Source organism: Coenobita brevimanus, chromosome 21, assembly GCF_032717465.1.
Source record: "Coenobita brevimanus isolate Jiangsu-jjx chromosome 21, ASM3271746v2, whole genome shotgun sequence".
Classification (NCBI taxonomy): domain Eukaryota; kingdom Metazoa; phylum Arthropoda; class Malacostraca; order Decapoda; family Coenobitidae; genus Coenobita; species Coenobita brevimanus.
The window spans coordinates 9,135,644-9,152,108 of record NC_136974.1 but is presented as its reverse complement, the minus strand read 5'-3'; positions in this window follow the sequence as shown (position 1 = coordinate 9,152,108).

Sequence of the window (16,465 nt, the reverse complement as noted above, 5' to 3'; positions counted from 1 at the left end):
CTCTGGCAACCTACCATTCAACAGTGCGTCTGATTTCGTGTAAAATATGAGACTCATGTGATTCGTGTATAATACGTTCGTGTATAATAATATTCATGTATAATATATTCGTGAATAATAATATGATTCGTGCATAATATGATACGAAATCAGACGCACTTTTGAATGGTAGGCTGCCAGGGTATGATAATGACAACTTCAGAGTCCTACGCCACGACTATAGCAGAGTGTATATGAGTGAGAGGAGGACGGAGAAGGAGAAAGAGAAGTCCGATGATGAGATGAAGGAATGGGGTCAAGATATATGGGAGTGGGGATTTGAGTTAGAGAGAGGGCAGCCAGATGGCAGAGGACAAGGTAAAATAGAAGTGATTAATTTTGGGCCACTCTTTACAGGATTAAGGCATCTGACAATAGATACAAAGAAAAAAATACTAGTTACATTTTTACCTATTGTGTAGCCACAATCAGGAAGCTTCACCGTAACAATTTATTGTACATAAGGTATGAATTTTTGGCATCATAAAGAAGTCTGTGACTTTTGAAAGTAATTCAAGGTCATTCATATTTGGAGCATAGACTAACCTAAGGTAGCTTCTTGTGTAAAATCAACAAGATATGAAGATAAAGGTGAGAAAATGCATGGGTACATTATACATTTCTTGCAATAAGTGGCTAAATGTACGCTTAACTGTAATCATATTCCTTTGGGATAATAAGAGGAACCACTGCTATATTTATGTGAAGTTGCAGCATTTCTGGTTTTCTCTAATATGTGCAACAAAGAAACAATAAGCATATTTGAATTCGGCACTTTCCACTAGGCAAAATGGCAAAATATTCGACCGAAATTCTCAGCAAACATTTTTATTACAGGATTTTCAACCAAATAGCTATATCTCAATTAGTTTCTGAGATATTTCAGTTTGAAATATGCAATTTTTGCCCCACAAAATAGCATATGGCCTTCAAAAATAGGTCAAGGTCATTTATATTTGGCGCAAGTACTTGAGTTATCCTACGGTACCGTCCTATGTAATATCATCAAGATCTAAGAAAATCTGCAAAGAAAAATAATTCTATCTATCTATCTATTGCCAGACGCCTCAATCCCGTTTGGGGTGACCACAAACAAATCGCCTCTACGTCGCCCTGTCCCCCGCCATTTCACTGCCCTGCTCCCAACTCACCCCCCCCTCTCTCATATACCTCTCCACCCCATCCCTCCATCTCATCCTCGGCCTCCCCCTCCCTCTTCCCCTCTCCACCTCACTCACATACACTCTCTTCGTCAGTCTTTCACCCTCCATCCTCTCCACATGGCCAAACCACCTCAATGTGTTCCTCATAACGCTTCCTATCACATCCACATCCACACCACAACGCTCCTTTATATCCTCATTCATCAGCCTGTCTCTCCAAGTGACTCCACAGGCTCCTCTTAAATAACTCATTTCCACTGCTCTCACTCTTGACTTGTGTCCTTCCAACAACGTCCAAGCTTCACTTCCATACGTTAGAGTTGGTATCACAATACTGTCATGTACAAACTTTTTCACTTCCATGCTCACTTCCCTGTTTCTTATCACTGCTTTCAAAGAACCAGCAACCTTTGTTCCCTGCTGTACCCTTTCAAGCACTTCACCCTCCAAACTTCCATCCTTACTCATCACACTACCCAAGTACTTAAACGTACTCACATTTTCCAATTCCTCACCATCCAATCTCGCTGTACATTCACTGACTTCACCTTTCTCAAAGACCTTCACTTTACTCTTCCCTACATTCACCTTTAGATTCCGTTTCTTACACACTCTCCCAAACTCATCCACCAAGCCTTGCAGCTTTCCTTCGTCTTCACTCAACAACACAGTATCATCTTCAAACAACAGTACAAGGAGTTTCCAAACGCTATCCTCTCTCAACAGGGCCACTCCAACATCCACTACCCTACCTTGTACCTCTTTTATTACCCTATCCATGTACAGGTTGAACAACCATGGAGACATGACACATCCCTGTTTCAACACAACCTTCAAAGAGAAAAATTCACATTGTTTACCATCCACACGCACTGCAGCCTTAGCACCATCGTACATACTCTTCACAACATTCAACAACTTCCCATCTACTCCATATATTCTTAATACTTTCCACAATCCTCGTCTATCCACCTGTCATATGCTTTCTCCAAATCCATGAAAGCCACAGACAACTTCTTTCCCTTCTCTAGAAACTTTTCCACTAAAGATCTAAGAATGAATATCTGATCTACACAACCTCTTCCCTTCCTAAAGCCTCCCTGTTCTTCTCCAACTAATTCCTCTGTTATTTCTCTAACTCTGTCAATAAGTATCCTACCATACACTTTTCCTATTATACTAAGAAGACAAATACCCCTATGATTACCACACACTTCTTTTTCCCCTTTTCCTTTGTACAAGGGAATAATTATATCTGACTTCCATACACTAATGATTATGACCGCAAAAGTACATGAGTTACCCAAGGGTACTTTCCTGTATATTATTATCATAATCTAAGAAAAAAAGTTCAAAGAATAATAAAAATAATGCTTGTGGTAACATTAAGTTTCACTATTCATATGGTGAAGCTTAGAAATCGCACACAAGAATAAGTTAAGTATAAGCTTCATACAAACCAGATTTGAAGAAAATTGCAAAACACTATAGAATTAAGTCACCAAACTTCACAAAAAGCCAATCCATATTAACCCATTGGTGTTTATGGGTGTGGTGCAAATTTCATGTACTCGTTACCACTTGACACAGGCTGCGTCTGTGCACACTTCAACCACTCATTACCATTCGACACTGTTTGCATAGATCATAATGGCTCCTGTATTTTTGGTTATCGAATAATTTCTGGTCCAGAATAAGACACTAGTTGCATCCCCATGTATTCCTCCGCCATGCTCAACCCACCCCGCACCCAGCATCACCCCACGGCCCCAGTCATTGTGCTATGAACCTTGCTCAAGCATAATGATAATTTCCTTTCACGCTCCATAAAAATGGCCCTAATTTACCTACAGTAATTCTTTATACAACAAAATGTAACCAAATAAATTCCCCATAAGTTTTTCTCAATAACATTTACCATAAATATTATATTTCTATGAGAAACAACTGAAAATGCTGAAGTAAAAAAAAATAAATTAAGGCATAAAGTACATTCGGCAATTCTTTTTTTTACATCATAAGCAAGTACATTTATTCAAGATTACGGTGAGAAAAAAAAATATCGAAGTAAAAATAAAGATGTGAGAAAAAATCATTTATGAACTATTGAGTGCGCAGGAATGGCATGGTTTCGGGGCGGAGGGGTCTCTCAGTGTGGGGCCTTGGGCACCCAGGACTGTGTCCCAAGTACTCGCTCGCAGTTGGACACAGCCTGTGTTGATTGGTAATGAAAGGGTTAAGAAAAAAATGGCGCCTGGCATTCAGTTGCCTTTGATCAAATCCTCACCAAAAGTAACAGGCTTCTGCACATCCACATAGTTCCTAATTCCTGAAGGTTTGGTCAAAATTTGTTCACAACATTTTGAGATACTTTGGCAAAAGATACACACACACACACACACACACACACACACACACAAAGTGTACTGCCTTGCCTTGCTAAAGGTGGCCAATAAAGAAAAAAAATGTGTGGAAGATGAATTCTCGACGAATACAGTAACTACTGGAACAGAACAAACACTCAGAGAGTGCACCACCCAGGTTCACCACCGGATTTAACCCTTAGCCGCCGGGGGTTTCAGGCCGTCGCCCACTCCTCCTTACGTGGGATTTCCGAGATATTGGCAAAAATACCCGTACTTCAAACTCTAATATCTGCCACACTATTATACTGTAGTTATAGAAAAAATTAAGTATGCCTAAGAGGCTAAGACTCACCAACTCTTCTTCTTTCAAATGAAAGTATCCCAAAGTCTCCAGGTGGTCACGTCGATGAGTAACGATAAGTTAACGATGACTGGTTTTCCGTGTTTTGGCGGGCTATTCCGGTTCCGCGCCACTGCCAGGGGCCTTGGGCTCGTTGGCTAGCGTTGGCAGCACTGACCGGAGTGGTGGTTGTAACACTCCCGGCCTCTCAGAATATTCCAGTAATTCTTTCGACCTTTCTTTATTCACCGTCGTAAGGATGAGTCAGCACCCTTTCCATGTGGCTCCCCATATGGTTTTCCACCTGTTTTATAACGGCATTATGCCCCGTAGATGTATGGGAAAGAATAGCTCTGTATTTTTATTACTCACCTCTTGCGTTATTTATACCAATTTCTCTCTACTATGGCACCTATGTTTGCACTTGACATCACGATTACGGGTAATTGCACTCTGAGAAGTCAATGTTCTGGCTGTTTCACACAGTATGGTTGAGTATAAGCTAATTACTTGTACAGAAATTGTGACTAAGTTGTTCTAATCAGGGGCAACGTGAAAATATTACTATTATACTATCTATCTATCTATTGCCAGACGCCTCAATCCAGTTCGGGGTGGCCACAAACAAATCGCCTCCAAGTCGCCCTGTCCCCCGCCATTTCACTCCCCTTCTCCCAACTCACACCCCCCTCTCTCATATACTTCTCCACCCCATCTCTCCATCTCATCCTCGGCCTCCCCCTCCCTCTTTCCCCCTCCACCTCACTCACATACACTCTCTTCGTCAGTCTTTCACCCTCCATCCTCTCTACATGGCCAAACCACCTCAGTGTGTTCCTCATAACGCTTCCTATCACATCCACATCAACACCACAACGCTCCTTTATATCCTCATTCGTCAGCCTGTCTCTCCATGTGACTCCATAGGCTCCTCTTAAATAACTCATTTCCACGGCTCTCACTCTTGACTTGTGTCCTTCCAACAACGTCCAAGCTTCACTTCCGTACGTTAGAGTTGGTATCACAATACTGTCATGTAGTAACTTTTTCACTTCCATGCTCACTTCCCTGTTTCTTATCACTGCTTTCAAAGAACCAGCAACCTTTCTTCCCTGCTGTACCCTTTCAAGCACTTCACCCTCCAAACCTCCATCCTTACTCATCACACTACCCAAGTACTTAAACGTACTCACATTTTCCAATTCCTCACCATCCAACCTCGCTGTACATTCACTGACTTCACCTCTCTCAAAGACCATCACTTTACTCTTCCCTACATTCACCTTTAGATTCCGTTTCTTACACACTCTCTCAAACTCATCCACCAAGCCTTGCAGCTCCCCTTCGTCTTCACTCAACAACACAGTATCATCTGCAAACAACAGTACAGGGAGTTTCCAAACACTATTCTCTCTCACCAGGGCCACTCCAACATCCACTACCCTACCTCGTACCTCTTTTATTACCCCATCCATGTACAGATTGAACAACCATGGAGACATGACACATCCCTGCTTCAACCCAACTTTCAAAGAGAGAAATTCACTTAGTTCACCATCCACACGCACTGCAGCCTTCGCACCATCGTACATACTCTTCACAGCATTCAACAACTTCCCATCTACTCCATATATTCCTAACACTTTCCACAATCCTAGTCTATCCACCCTGTCACATGCTTTCTCCAAATCCATGAAAGCCGCATACAACTTCTTTCCCTTCTCTAGAAACTTTTCCACTAAAGATCTGAGAATGAATATCTGATCTACACAACCTCTTCCCTTCCTAAAGCCTCCCTGTTCTTCTCCAACTAATTTCTCTGTTCTTTCTCTAACTCTGTCTATAAGTATCCTACCATACACTTTTCCTATTATACTAAGAAGACAAATGCCCCTATGATTACCACACACTTCTTTTTCCCCTTTTCCTTTGTACAAGGGAATAATTATACCTGACTTCCAATCCTCCGGGACTCTACCTTCCTCCCAGGCCAATCTGCACATCTTCCACATCCATTCTACTACTATCTCTCCCCCATGCTTCAGCATTTCACCACACACTCCATCAATTCCTGGGGCTTTCCCTGATTTAACTTTCTTCATTGCTTCCACAACTTCTATCCTACTGATTTCTTCCTGTCTTCTCACCTCCCTCCTTCTCGCCAGCCATTCCCCAGCCATTTATACTCGCATTACTTCCATCCTCCACGTTCAACAATTCCTTAAAGTGTTCTCTCCATCTGCTCACTTTTTCTCCCTTCTCCACTAGTAATCTACCATTTCTATCTTTCACTCCCCTGCTAACTTCACTTACACCCTGTCTTACTCTTTTCACCTCTTTCCAGAACATTTTCTTACAGTCCCTCCACTTTACACTCAAATTCTTTCCAAATTCCTCATCCACTCTCTTCTTACTCTCTCTTACTAATCTTTTCACCTCTCTCTTTCTTTCTACATATAACTCTCTCTTCCGCCTCTCAACTTCTTCCACGCCCCTATTTCTCATCCATTCATTGTATGCTTTCTTCTTTTGTGCCACAGCCCGTTTCACCTCTTCAGTCCACCACGCTGTTCCTTGTACCCCCCTCCGTCTTCTCTTCCTTCCACACACCACATCACATGCTGCACATATTTCTTCTGTAAATATTCTACACACACCTTCCACGTCCCCCATCTGCCCCAATTCATATTTGCCCAATCGTTCCTCCACTTCTCTCTTATACTCTGCCATTTTCTCATCCTCTTGTAACCTTTCCACTCTCCTTGCAACTACTCCTTCCTCTCGTCTTTCCCTTCTTCTATTCCTCCATCTTACTTGAACTTTAATTCTGGCCACCACCAAGTAGTGGTCAGAAAGTCCACTCCCCCAACCTCTATAATCTCTTGCATCCAATATACATCTTCGCATCCTTTCATCCACACACACATAATCAGTCATTGCCTTCCTTTCACTCAGTTCACCACCCACCCTTCTCATCACTCGCCATTTATACCTGTGGATCATTTTATGCCTGAAGAGGGTATTGGCTATCACCAACCCCCTCCCAGCACAAATGTCCACTAACGCACTCCCATTCTCATCTACCTCAGCAGGCACACCCCACTCACCAACTATTCCATCCACCTTCACAGTCCCAACTTTACCATTCATATCACCAATCAAAAACACTCTCTCATTCCTTCCAAACTTTTCCATGCACACTTCTACATTTGTCCAGAACTCTTCTCTCACTCTTCTAGCACGATCTTGCGTTGGCGCATACACACACACAATCGCCCACATTTGTATTCCAACTTTCAACTTTACCCACACAATCCTTGATCCAACTGACCCATACTGTCTTATGCTCCTCTTCCATCTTTTACTCACAACTATACATACTCCTTCCTTTGCCCTCTCATTCTCACCTACTCCTGCACATATACCCCATCCATACTCCCATTCTCTCACACTTTCTCCTCCCCATTTTGTTTCAGTTATTCCACATACATCCACTTTCGCATCCTCAAGCACCTGGACAATCTCTCTCTCTTTCACCTCATCATTTGCTCCCCTTACATTCCAAGTTCCAATTGCAATGTCCTTTGTCCGGTCCTTGGTCGTCAACGTTTGGTCAGTCCTTGTGTGAGGCTTCTTGTTTGTTTTTTTTAGTTAGTTGTTTTCCGGGGAGGGGCACTAACCCTCCGCCAACCCTTTTAGTCGCCTTTTACGACAAGCAGGGATACTGGGGGAGTATTCTTGAAAAAAAAACCTCCCCCCAGGGGGTATAATAAACATACCTGTATATTATACACAACTTACATTTTTTGTATTTCACATCACAAATACGCTAATGCTCCTATATTCAACATTATTTTCCGAGTAACGAGGGGAAAAAATGTAGTTACAGCCAGCCAGGTCATTTTCTTACTCTCCCATGCACTTTTGGTTTTCTTTCATTGTACTAGAGAGGGTTATTGAAGGTATTTCTAATCATTGTTTCACAGATAACCATAAACAGTTACACTTATTGCAATGCTCTTGTAAAACTTATTATAAAACATTTATTTCATAACACTAGATATAACTTATAATATCTTACATTTCACTTATGTATAAAAAAAAAAACACACACACACACACTTGTGCATACCTGTATACTATTTGCAACTCCCACACACCTGCTCAGTCACTGAGCCCTTTCCCCAGCACTAAATGGGCAGAACTTTCGTGGGGGTCGATGAGGCAATTGGCCCTTCACGCGGTGTTACCGAATCGGATGATGACAAAGAAGACATGGCTCCTCACGCTACCGCTGCTGTCTACAGACCGAACTGCGTATCCACCAGGTACCTGGGGGTCCTACCTACCCGGTAGGTATCACAGAAAATGGTCACGAGTTCAAAAGGTGGCGAGAAGGTGAGTGCGGCTCTCCGCGCCCTGAATTGTGACATCCATACACGTCCAGCAGTCAGGGGTTAAGGGCCGAATGTCTGACTTGACTTTGTCCTGGAATGCTGACTATTGATCAATTACTCTCAGACTCAAAGTACTTCATTCTTGTTCAACCCTTAACACTTTTGTCAAGTTTAGTTCAAATCAGATCACAATGAAAGCATTCATGGGCTGAATGCTAATCGCCTGCCAAAATATGTTGTTGGCTAGGGTACAGGCTACCTACAAACCAAATATGGAGAAAACTGGCAAAACTCTATGGAATTCAGTCACGGCGTTTTACAAAAAGCTAATTCATATTAAGAAAGTATATGGCGGCTGGCATTCGGTCGTCTTTGATCGAATTCCACCAAAAGTAATAGGGCTCTGCACATCCACATTGTTGCTATTTTCGAAAGGTTTGGTGAAAAGTCGTCCACAACTTTTCGAGATATTTTGACAACAGAAACACACACACACACACACACACACACACACACACACACACACACACAATTTTAATACGGGAGACTAATTTCACAGACAGGTCTACCATACCACAAAACACACTACAGTTGGACAAGAGAGAAAAACAGTACGGTAGGAGTGACCTCATCACTCTGATACAAAAAGACATCCCCAATTACAAATACTACAAAAGAAACTGAACAAAACTTTCTCAGTAAGAACACCAGAAAAACATCAAATCAAATCAAATTACAAAATGAATGATGGATCATTGTTAGCATCATATACCTGTACTCTCTTCTATATTATACTCTCTCTGACACACCCTTCCCCTCACTTCACTCCAGAACATTCCCAGGGAAATAGTAGCCGGTAATCTAAATCCAAAGAGCCTCCCATGGATATAAACACAAATACAGGACTGTTGAGAGGCCCTTATTCAAAAACAGCCCATCAGCACTAAAGCATTCCAGAAAACCACCACACCCACTTAGAATAAATGAGAAACCCTCCTCCTCTGGCATCGCTTTATTTGCCCATACACTAGCTATTCCAACTTCCTTATAAGTAGTGCAAGATCTCCCAAAGGACCACCTTTTCCATTATTAAATTACACACAAAAAATGTGGACCTGCACAAAGAGAGGAAAATCTACAATTTCAAGAAACGTCACTGCATGCAACTCGCTCAGCATTAGAAATGTTTAATATATATTCTTTTGTAAACATTAACAAAGTTGTTATCACAGTCAACAGAATCATTACAACAACCTGCAAATCTCATATCCCTAGTAATCACCAAAAACATCAAATACATTTTCACCCCTCAAATAAAGGTGCTCATTTTTTTTTTTTTTCCGATTTAATGGCTATCGGCCATAAGGTTGGTCATTAAGCCAAAGTGTCATACACTATACATTTATACATATACACACTTGTACATATATGGAAACAGTATCCAGGCAGTCCACAGCACAGAAGACAATCAGGAGCAGTAGGGCAGGAAGGCATGGGTAGCAAAAGTGACGGCTGGGACTAAACCGTGGAGGCAGCAGAGTCTGAGTCCGAGTCGGAACCTGCGGCAAGATGAGACTGCACGACCCCGAGGGTGTAGGAAAGTATACGACACTCCTCGGGGTCGGTAACAGTCTTGAGGGACCCCCAGTGCAGCTCGGTGAAGGAGAGCAACGCCTGCCGGTAGTCCCCCTTGGAAAACTCTTGCTCGCCAGACTCCACTGGTGCTGTGTCCTCATAGTGAAGCAGCTGGTTCTCCAGTATCTCGAGGCCAAGAGGGGGGAGGGAGGAAAAGTCTCCCCAAGAGAGTTGCCGGACCGAACTAGAAGACCTGGCACTCTTCTCTCCCTGGTCCGTTGATGATGGAGGAGGCACAGCAAGGTGCTCATTAAGCACAGAAGCAACTTAAAGAGTAACACTGAACCCATTCCAGCATTACTAGATACCTTGGCCACCCTAAACAACACCAAAATTAATTTTATCAAAACAGACAAACAAGAAAAACACAATCACACAATGGACACCTTCATCAAAGAAAGAGCATTGACTAATTTTGAAAAAGAAAACACACACACACACACACACACACACACACACACACACATACACATATCCAAAACCTCACTCTCATTAACTCATAATGCTAAACTGTGTTAAAATCTTACCATGATGAAGATATCAGTACAGTAACTAATAAATAATATTACAGAAGTGTGTTGCAAAAACACGAATCCTGGAAACATAACAATGACTAAAAAAAGGAAGCACACAAACATGACTTCCTTTCACTTCCCATCTATAGCAAACAATGAGTAGCACAAAAATGCAAAGCAGTAGGAATAAGGTCAGATTTCATGCATCCACTTAAAACATTTTGGCCCTTACTGAAATTTATAGCCTCTAGATTAACAACTAAATCCTTATATTTTGATGAAAGCAACTTTCATCCACATCTTCAAAGAGGAAAGCCTCCCAGTAGTCCCCCATCATGCAGAACAATGACACTACTTTGCCTACCATCGACATTCACTGAATGCATAGAATGGTTAAAGACTATCACCTCCACATTCGTCTTGTGACTCGAAACATGGATTCCGACCTAAACTCTCATCCAAAGCCCACCTCTCCAAGTCAACTCACCCTAGAAGTCTTCAGCATGAAGCACCACCGTTAAGAATCCCACTACTCAGAGCATAGTATAGCTTTTGTCAGTACCAAGATACATTTGGTTAAGTAAAATTTTAGATACTAACATAGAAGAAAAATAAAAGGATGGCCAATTTCTGCTTAGGCAGAGAATCCCAGCTGCTTTCCTAACCCAAAGTTCTTAGTTCAGAAAAGCATCCAGTAGTGTTCCACAAAGCTCAGCCCCTTCACCTTCACTTTTTAACCTTTTCTTCCATGACCTGCCAGGAATTCCTCCCCATTCAGTAACGGTACTATACTATGCTAAGGTCTTGGCAATATTTTCATGACACCCAAAAACTCAACAGATAGGAACCCAGCTACAGATGAAACTATACTCATTAAATCAATGTATTAGGCAAAACAAAATGATTGCCTGACCAACCAGATCAACCATTAGTTTCTTCACTTCAGACTGAATCTCCGACACACCCTCATGTTTCCCTCTGTAACCAATCACTCCCTCTGGAAAGACATCCAGAATTTCTAGGAATTTCTAAGGATATACACAGATCCTTTTCTCAGCATACAGTTACCATCATTGCAACGAAATCTCGAAAACTCGGTACCTTAAAGACCTTCAAAGGGAGTACCCATGTTCAACAGAAAGATTTCCTGAATCCCGTCTATAAACAATTAATTAGAACAACTGTAAACTACACAAACACAGGCTGGTGCCTGACGGTGATCAGCACTGACATGAATAAAGTTACACACACACACACACACACACACACACACACACACACACACACACACACACACAACAAAGTTTTATGAATAATAGGGCACACTAAGACCACAAATATGGATCATCTTCATTAAAAAACAAAGTTTGAATCCAAGGTCATTTGAATCTGAAAGGCATACAGTTGACAGCTTCAAAACAAGACATATCACATCCTTGAATCTTTATGATGCCTCACGTCACTCTAAAAAAAATGCACACCGTATCTCAGCAACACTGCATCTCCTCCACCATCATTTTGCTTCATATGCACACAAAGAACTCATAGTTACCACAGTCATGCAAACCGTCAAACAAAGAGTACGCTTCTCTAACCATCATGAGACCTACTCGTTCAGCCCTCAGAAACTATCTGCCTATCTATATATCTAGGCTGCTTCCCCCAAGGAAAGGGAGGTAGCCGAGACAGGATGACACACTCCCCATTTACTCATCCATTCATACACATTCATTTGCATCTTAGCCCCAAAGGGGAGAAGGGACAGATCCACACCGCACCACACCGCACAAGGGTCAACTGCGCAGTGCAATCAGCGACATCCGCAGCAGGGCCCGAGAGCAGAGCTGGTTTACCTTTGCCACATCATAATAGACCCATCCCCTTACCCGCAGCTGACCTGACTAGCTAATCAGACCAAATGTGGGAGAATATCCCCTCAGGGCTGCCTCATCATTTATTCATTCACAATTTCTCTCCATTTATTTCTGTCACGCACAGCCACTCTTCCTTGCTCAACAGATATCCCTCTCGCATCCAGCGCTCTCTTCACACTGGCCATCCATCCAATTCGTGGTTTCCCTCTCAGCCTTACACCTCTCACATCAGATCTAGTTATCTTTTTCATCAATCGCTCATTATCCATTCTCTCCATATGCCCAAACCATCGCAACACCCTCTGCTCAACCCTACCAGCCATCTCCCGAACAACTCCAGTTCTCCTTTGCACTTCATCATTTCGCACTTAATCCATACGCGTAACTCCACACATACTCCTCAGACACCTCATCTCCATTACATTCAAATTTTTCCTCTCTGCTTCACCCATATTCCATGTTTCAGCCCCATATAATGCAGTCGGTACCACAACACCCTCATACAGCCTTATCTTTACATCCATTCTAAGCGAACGATATCTAAACACTTTTTTCATTCCTCCCAGCACCTTACCTACTTCATTCATTCTAAACTTCACTTCTGCATCTATTCTTCCATCCACAGCAACATGTGACCCTAAATATTTAAAACACTCTACCTCCTCAAGCAACTCACCATTCAAAACTATATTCATCCCCCTACCATCTACCAACCTCGTACACATCATCACTTTACTCTTATTCTCATTTGCTTTCGATTTCCTTCTTTCACACACCCTTCCAAACTCCTCTACCAACTGTCTCAATCTCTCCTCTGAATCAGCCACCAATGCAGTATCATCTGCAAACAGCAGCTGCTTCAGATTCCACTCTCCACCATCAACATTCACCAGACTCAGACCTCCACCTAAAACTCTTGCATTCACCTCCCTTACAACACCATCCATATAATTATTAAACAACCGAGGCGACATCACACATCCCTGTCGCAGCCCCACTCTTACAGGAAAACAAATCACTCACAGCATTTCCCACTCTTACACACGCTCTACTATTTACATAAAAACTTTTCACCCCTTTTAGTAACCTACCATCAAGTCCATACCATCTTAAAACAGTCAACAAAGCCTCCCTATCAGTGCTATCATACGCTTTCTCTAAATCCATGAATGCCCAAAACACATTCTTGCCTTTCGCTAAATACTTTTCACACACTTGTCTCACAGCGAACACCTGATCCACACATCCCCTCCCGCTCCTAAAGCCACGCTGCTCATCACCAATCACTCCCTCTGTACCCTCTCTAACTCTCATAATTAACACTCTACCATACACCTTACCTACAACACTCAACAGACTTATACCCCTAAAGCTAGTACATTCATACGTATCACCCTTGCCTTTATACAACGGGACCACACAAGCACTTGCCCAGTCAATTGGCACCATACCTTTCACAAAGCACATATTCAACAGTCTTACTAACCAGTCAACAATAGTCACTCCACCACCTTCAGGCATTCCACAGCACACCCATCCATACCTGCAGCTTTCCCTGTTTTCATCTCCTTTACTGCATTCTCCACTTCCTCCTTCGTGATCATTCAACTCTCCCAACACATTTATTCCTTGCACCCTTCCATCCGCCACAATATCAGCCACCCTTTCCTCCTCTACATTTAACAATCTTTCAAAATATTCTGCCCATCTCTTCCTTACTGCATTCATCTCAGTTAACATCCTTTCATCCTCTGCTTTTACTCGCTCTTCCTTCCCAGACTCTCCCTTTCGCACTCTTTTAACCTCCCTCCAGAACATTTTATTCTGTTGAAAATTCTCAGTCAGCCGCCTACCCCACCTCTCATCTGCTGCCACTTTAGCATTACGCACAGCCCGTTTCGCCCTATTCCTCTTTTCTTTATACCTCTCATATGACACCTCATCCTTTCTCTGCAGCCACACTTCATATGCACGTTTCTTCTCAGCCACAGCCCTACTTACTTCCTCGCACCACCATTCACTTCCTTTTCTTACACCACCACCCACACGTCTCACAAAACACACCTCTTCTGCATGCCCCACCACAGCACTCTTAAACAACTGCCATTCCTCCTCCACACTGCCATTTTCCTGATCTTTCACTGCGTTCCACTCATCTTTCAATTTCTCCTGATACTTTATAATTTTCTCTCTTTTATCCAACTCACTTACTTTCAAAACCTCCCTGCCACACCTAACTCTCTCAGCTCTCACCCATCTCTTACCTACTCTTAACTTTCCCTCCACCAGGTAGTGGTCAGACATACCTCCACCCTCCCCTCTCAGAACTCTCACATCCAACAATCTTCCTATTACATTCCTAGACACAACCACATAGTCCATTAAAGCTCTATCAACAACCATTCCACCCTCTTATCTCACCCATGTATACTTATAAATATCTTTCTTCTCGAACAGCGTATTTCCAATCACCATCTCTCGCTCAACTACCCTAAAATAGACACGAATGCACTTAGTGAGTGATGCCATCCCCAAATTTCCCTATTAATAAACCTACACAAACCACAGCTAATAAACAATCTATTATGTACACACTGCAGCACAGCCGTTAAACCATAACACACTTAGTTCATGCGACAGGTAATCGTTAAGTATAATCTAAAAGAGAGAGAGAGAGAGAGAGAGGGAGAGAGAGAGAGAGAGAGAGAGAGAGAGAGAATGGGAGCGACCGATTCAACATGCTTGTTTCTTGCAGTCCAATAGACTCACGTCTAGATGTACAGTTGAGGAAGTAGAAAGTGCGGAAAAAATATTGAGGTATATGGAGACATCTGGCAGTTCTCCGTGGTTGTTGTTGTTGTTGTTTAAAGATTTCCTGCACAATTGTGCAGGCCGGGCCATACATTAGCCCGGTCAGTGGGGTATGGGCTGGTTAAAAAATAGTAAAGGGGGAGGACAGGACCTGGGGATTGCCCTACACACACGTCCTGTCTCCTGGCTGGCTTTGTTGTGCCCGTAGTAAGTCCACATATCTTTATGAAAGAATTGCTCAGAACCTAGAGCCTGTGTAAGGTGGACCGTGACTGGCTGAACTTTCGAGTGGTGGTGAAGCAAATATTCCCATCATTTTATACGTGAATCAAGGTTAATAAGTAATAAGTGGTACTATATAATGTATAGAGACTACTTCAGTATTTCATGATCGAACGTGGAGAGTAATGGAGTAATAAGCATCATCAATCTATAAAACGTAACTGGCAACATAGCACAGAAGACCAACTTGTCAGCTGGTAGTTTCGTTTATTCATAATTATCGAAGCAGTGGAAACGAAGTCCAGTGAATCAGATTAATAGATGTTGACCTCTAACGAAGAGAACCGGCAATGCTTTCTTTAACGAACGTAATATTGGTATTACATTTCATCAATTTCAAGGGTTATTAGGCTCTATAACACATGATATCTGGTAATATGCATAGACAGTAAATTAATACTAAAATATTTGTTGTCTTGCTACCTTTTTTATGTCACCAAATATATTGAAATAAGAAGAGAGAAGATTGTACTAAGCCAGTAAGACCTTGTATCACAAGGCAGGAGGAAATAGAGAGGGACAGCATGCACGAGGAAAAAGAAAGAAACGAGGGACAGTTGAGGAGCTGAAAAGGATTGATTCGGGACCAAAAGGGTGCCAAAACCCTATCGCCCACGTCTCTGCAGACGATACCCCCTCTCGGGGCTCATTCTCAGTATAAATGCATTGCATTAGAAACGCAAAAATATAATAAGATAATCAGCAACATTCATATATTATGAGATGGTTACCTTAAAATTCTTCCTAGCAGCTCCACTTCATTACTTTCACGTCCATGAGGTGCATAAGACATCGTTCTGTAACATCAAACAGGGACTAGGTAACCAAATATTCAGTTTTAATTTGCAGCACCTAACCAACACCGATTCCTCTCCCACAGTGTTTGGAGGAGATGGTAGGAAAGAGACAACGATGAAGACAGTGGAATGAAGAGGCTACCAAATGGGTAACTAGCGTCAATTAACACTGGCAGCCGTGGGGTTGTTTCCTCATTTTAATGAATAATTATGTTGCTTGACGTTAGTCAGTTCCCGGAGGTAGAC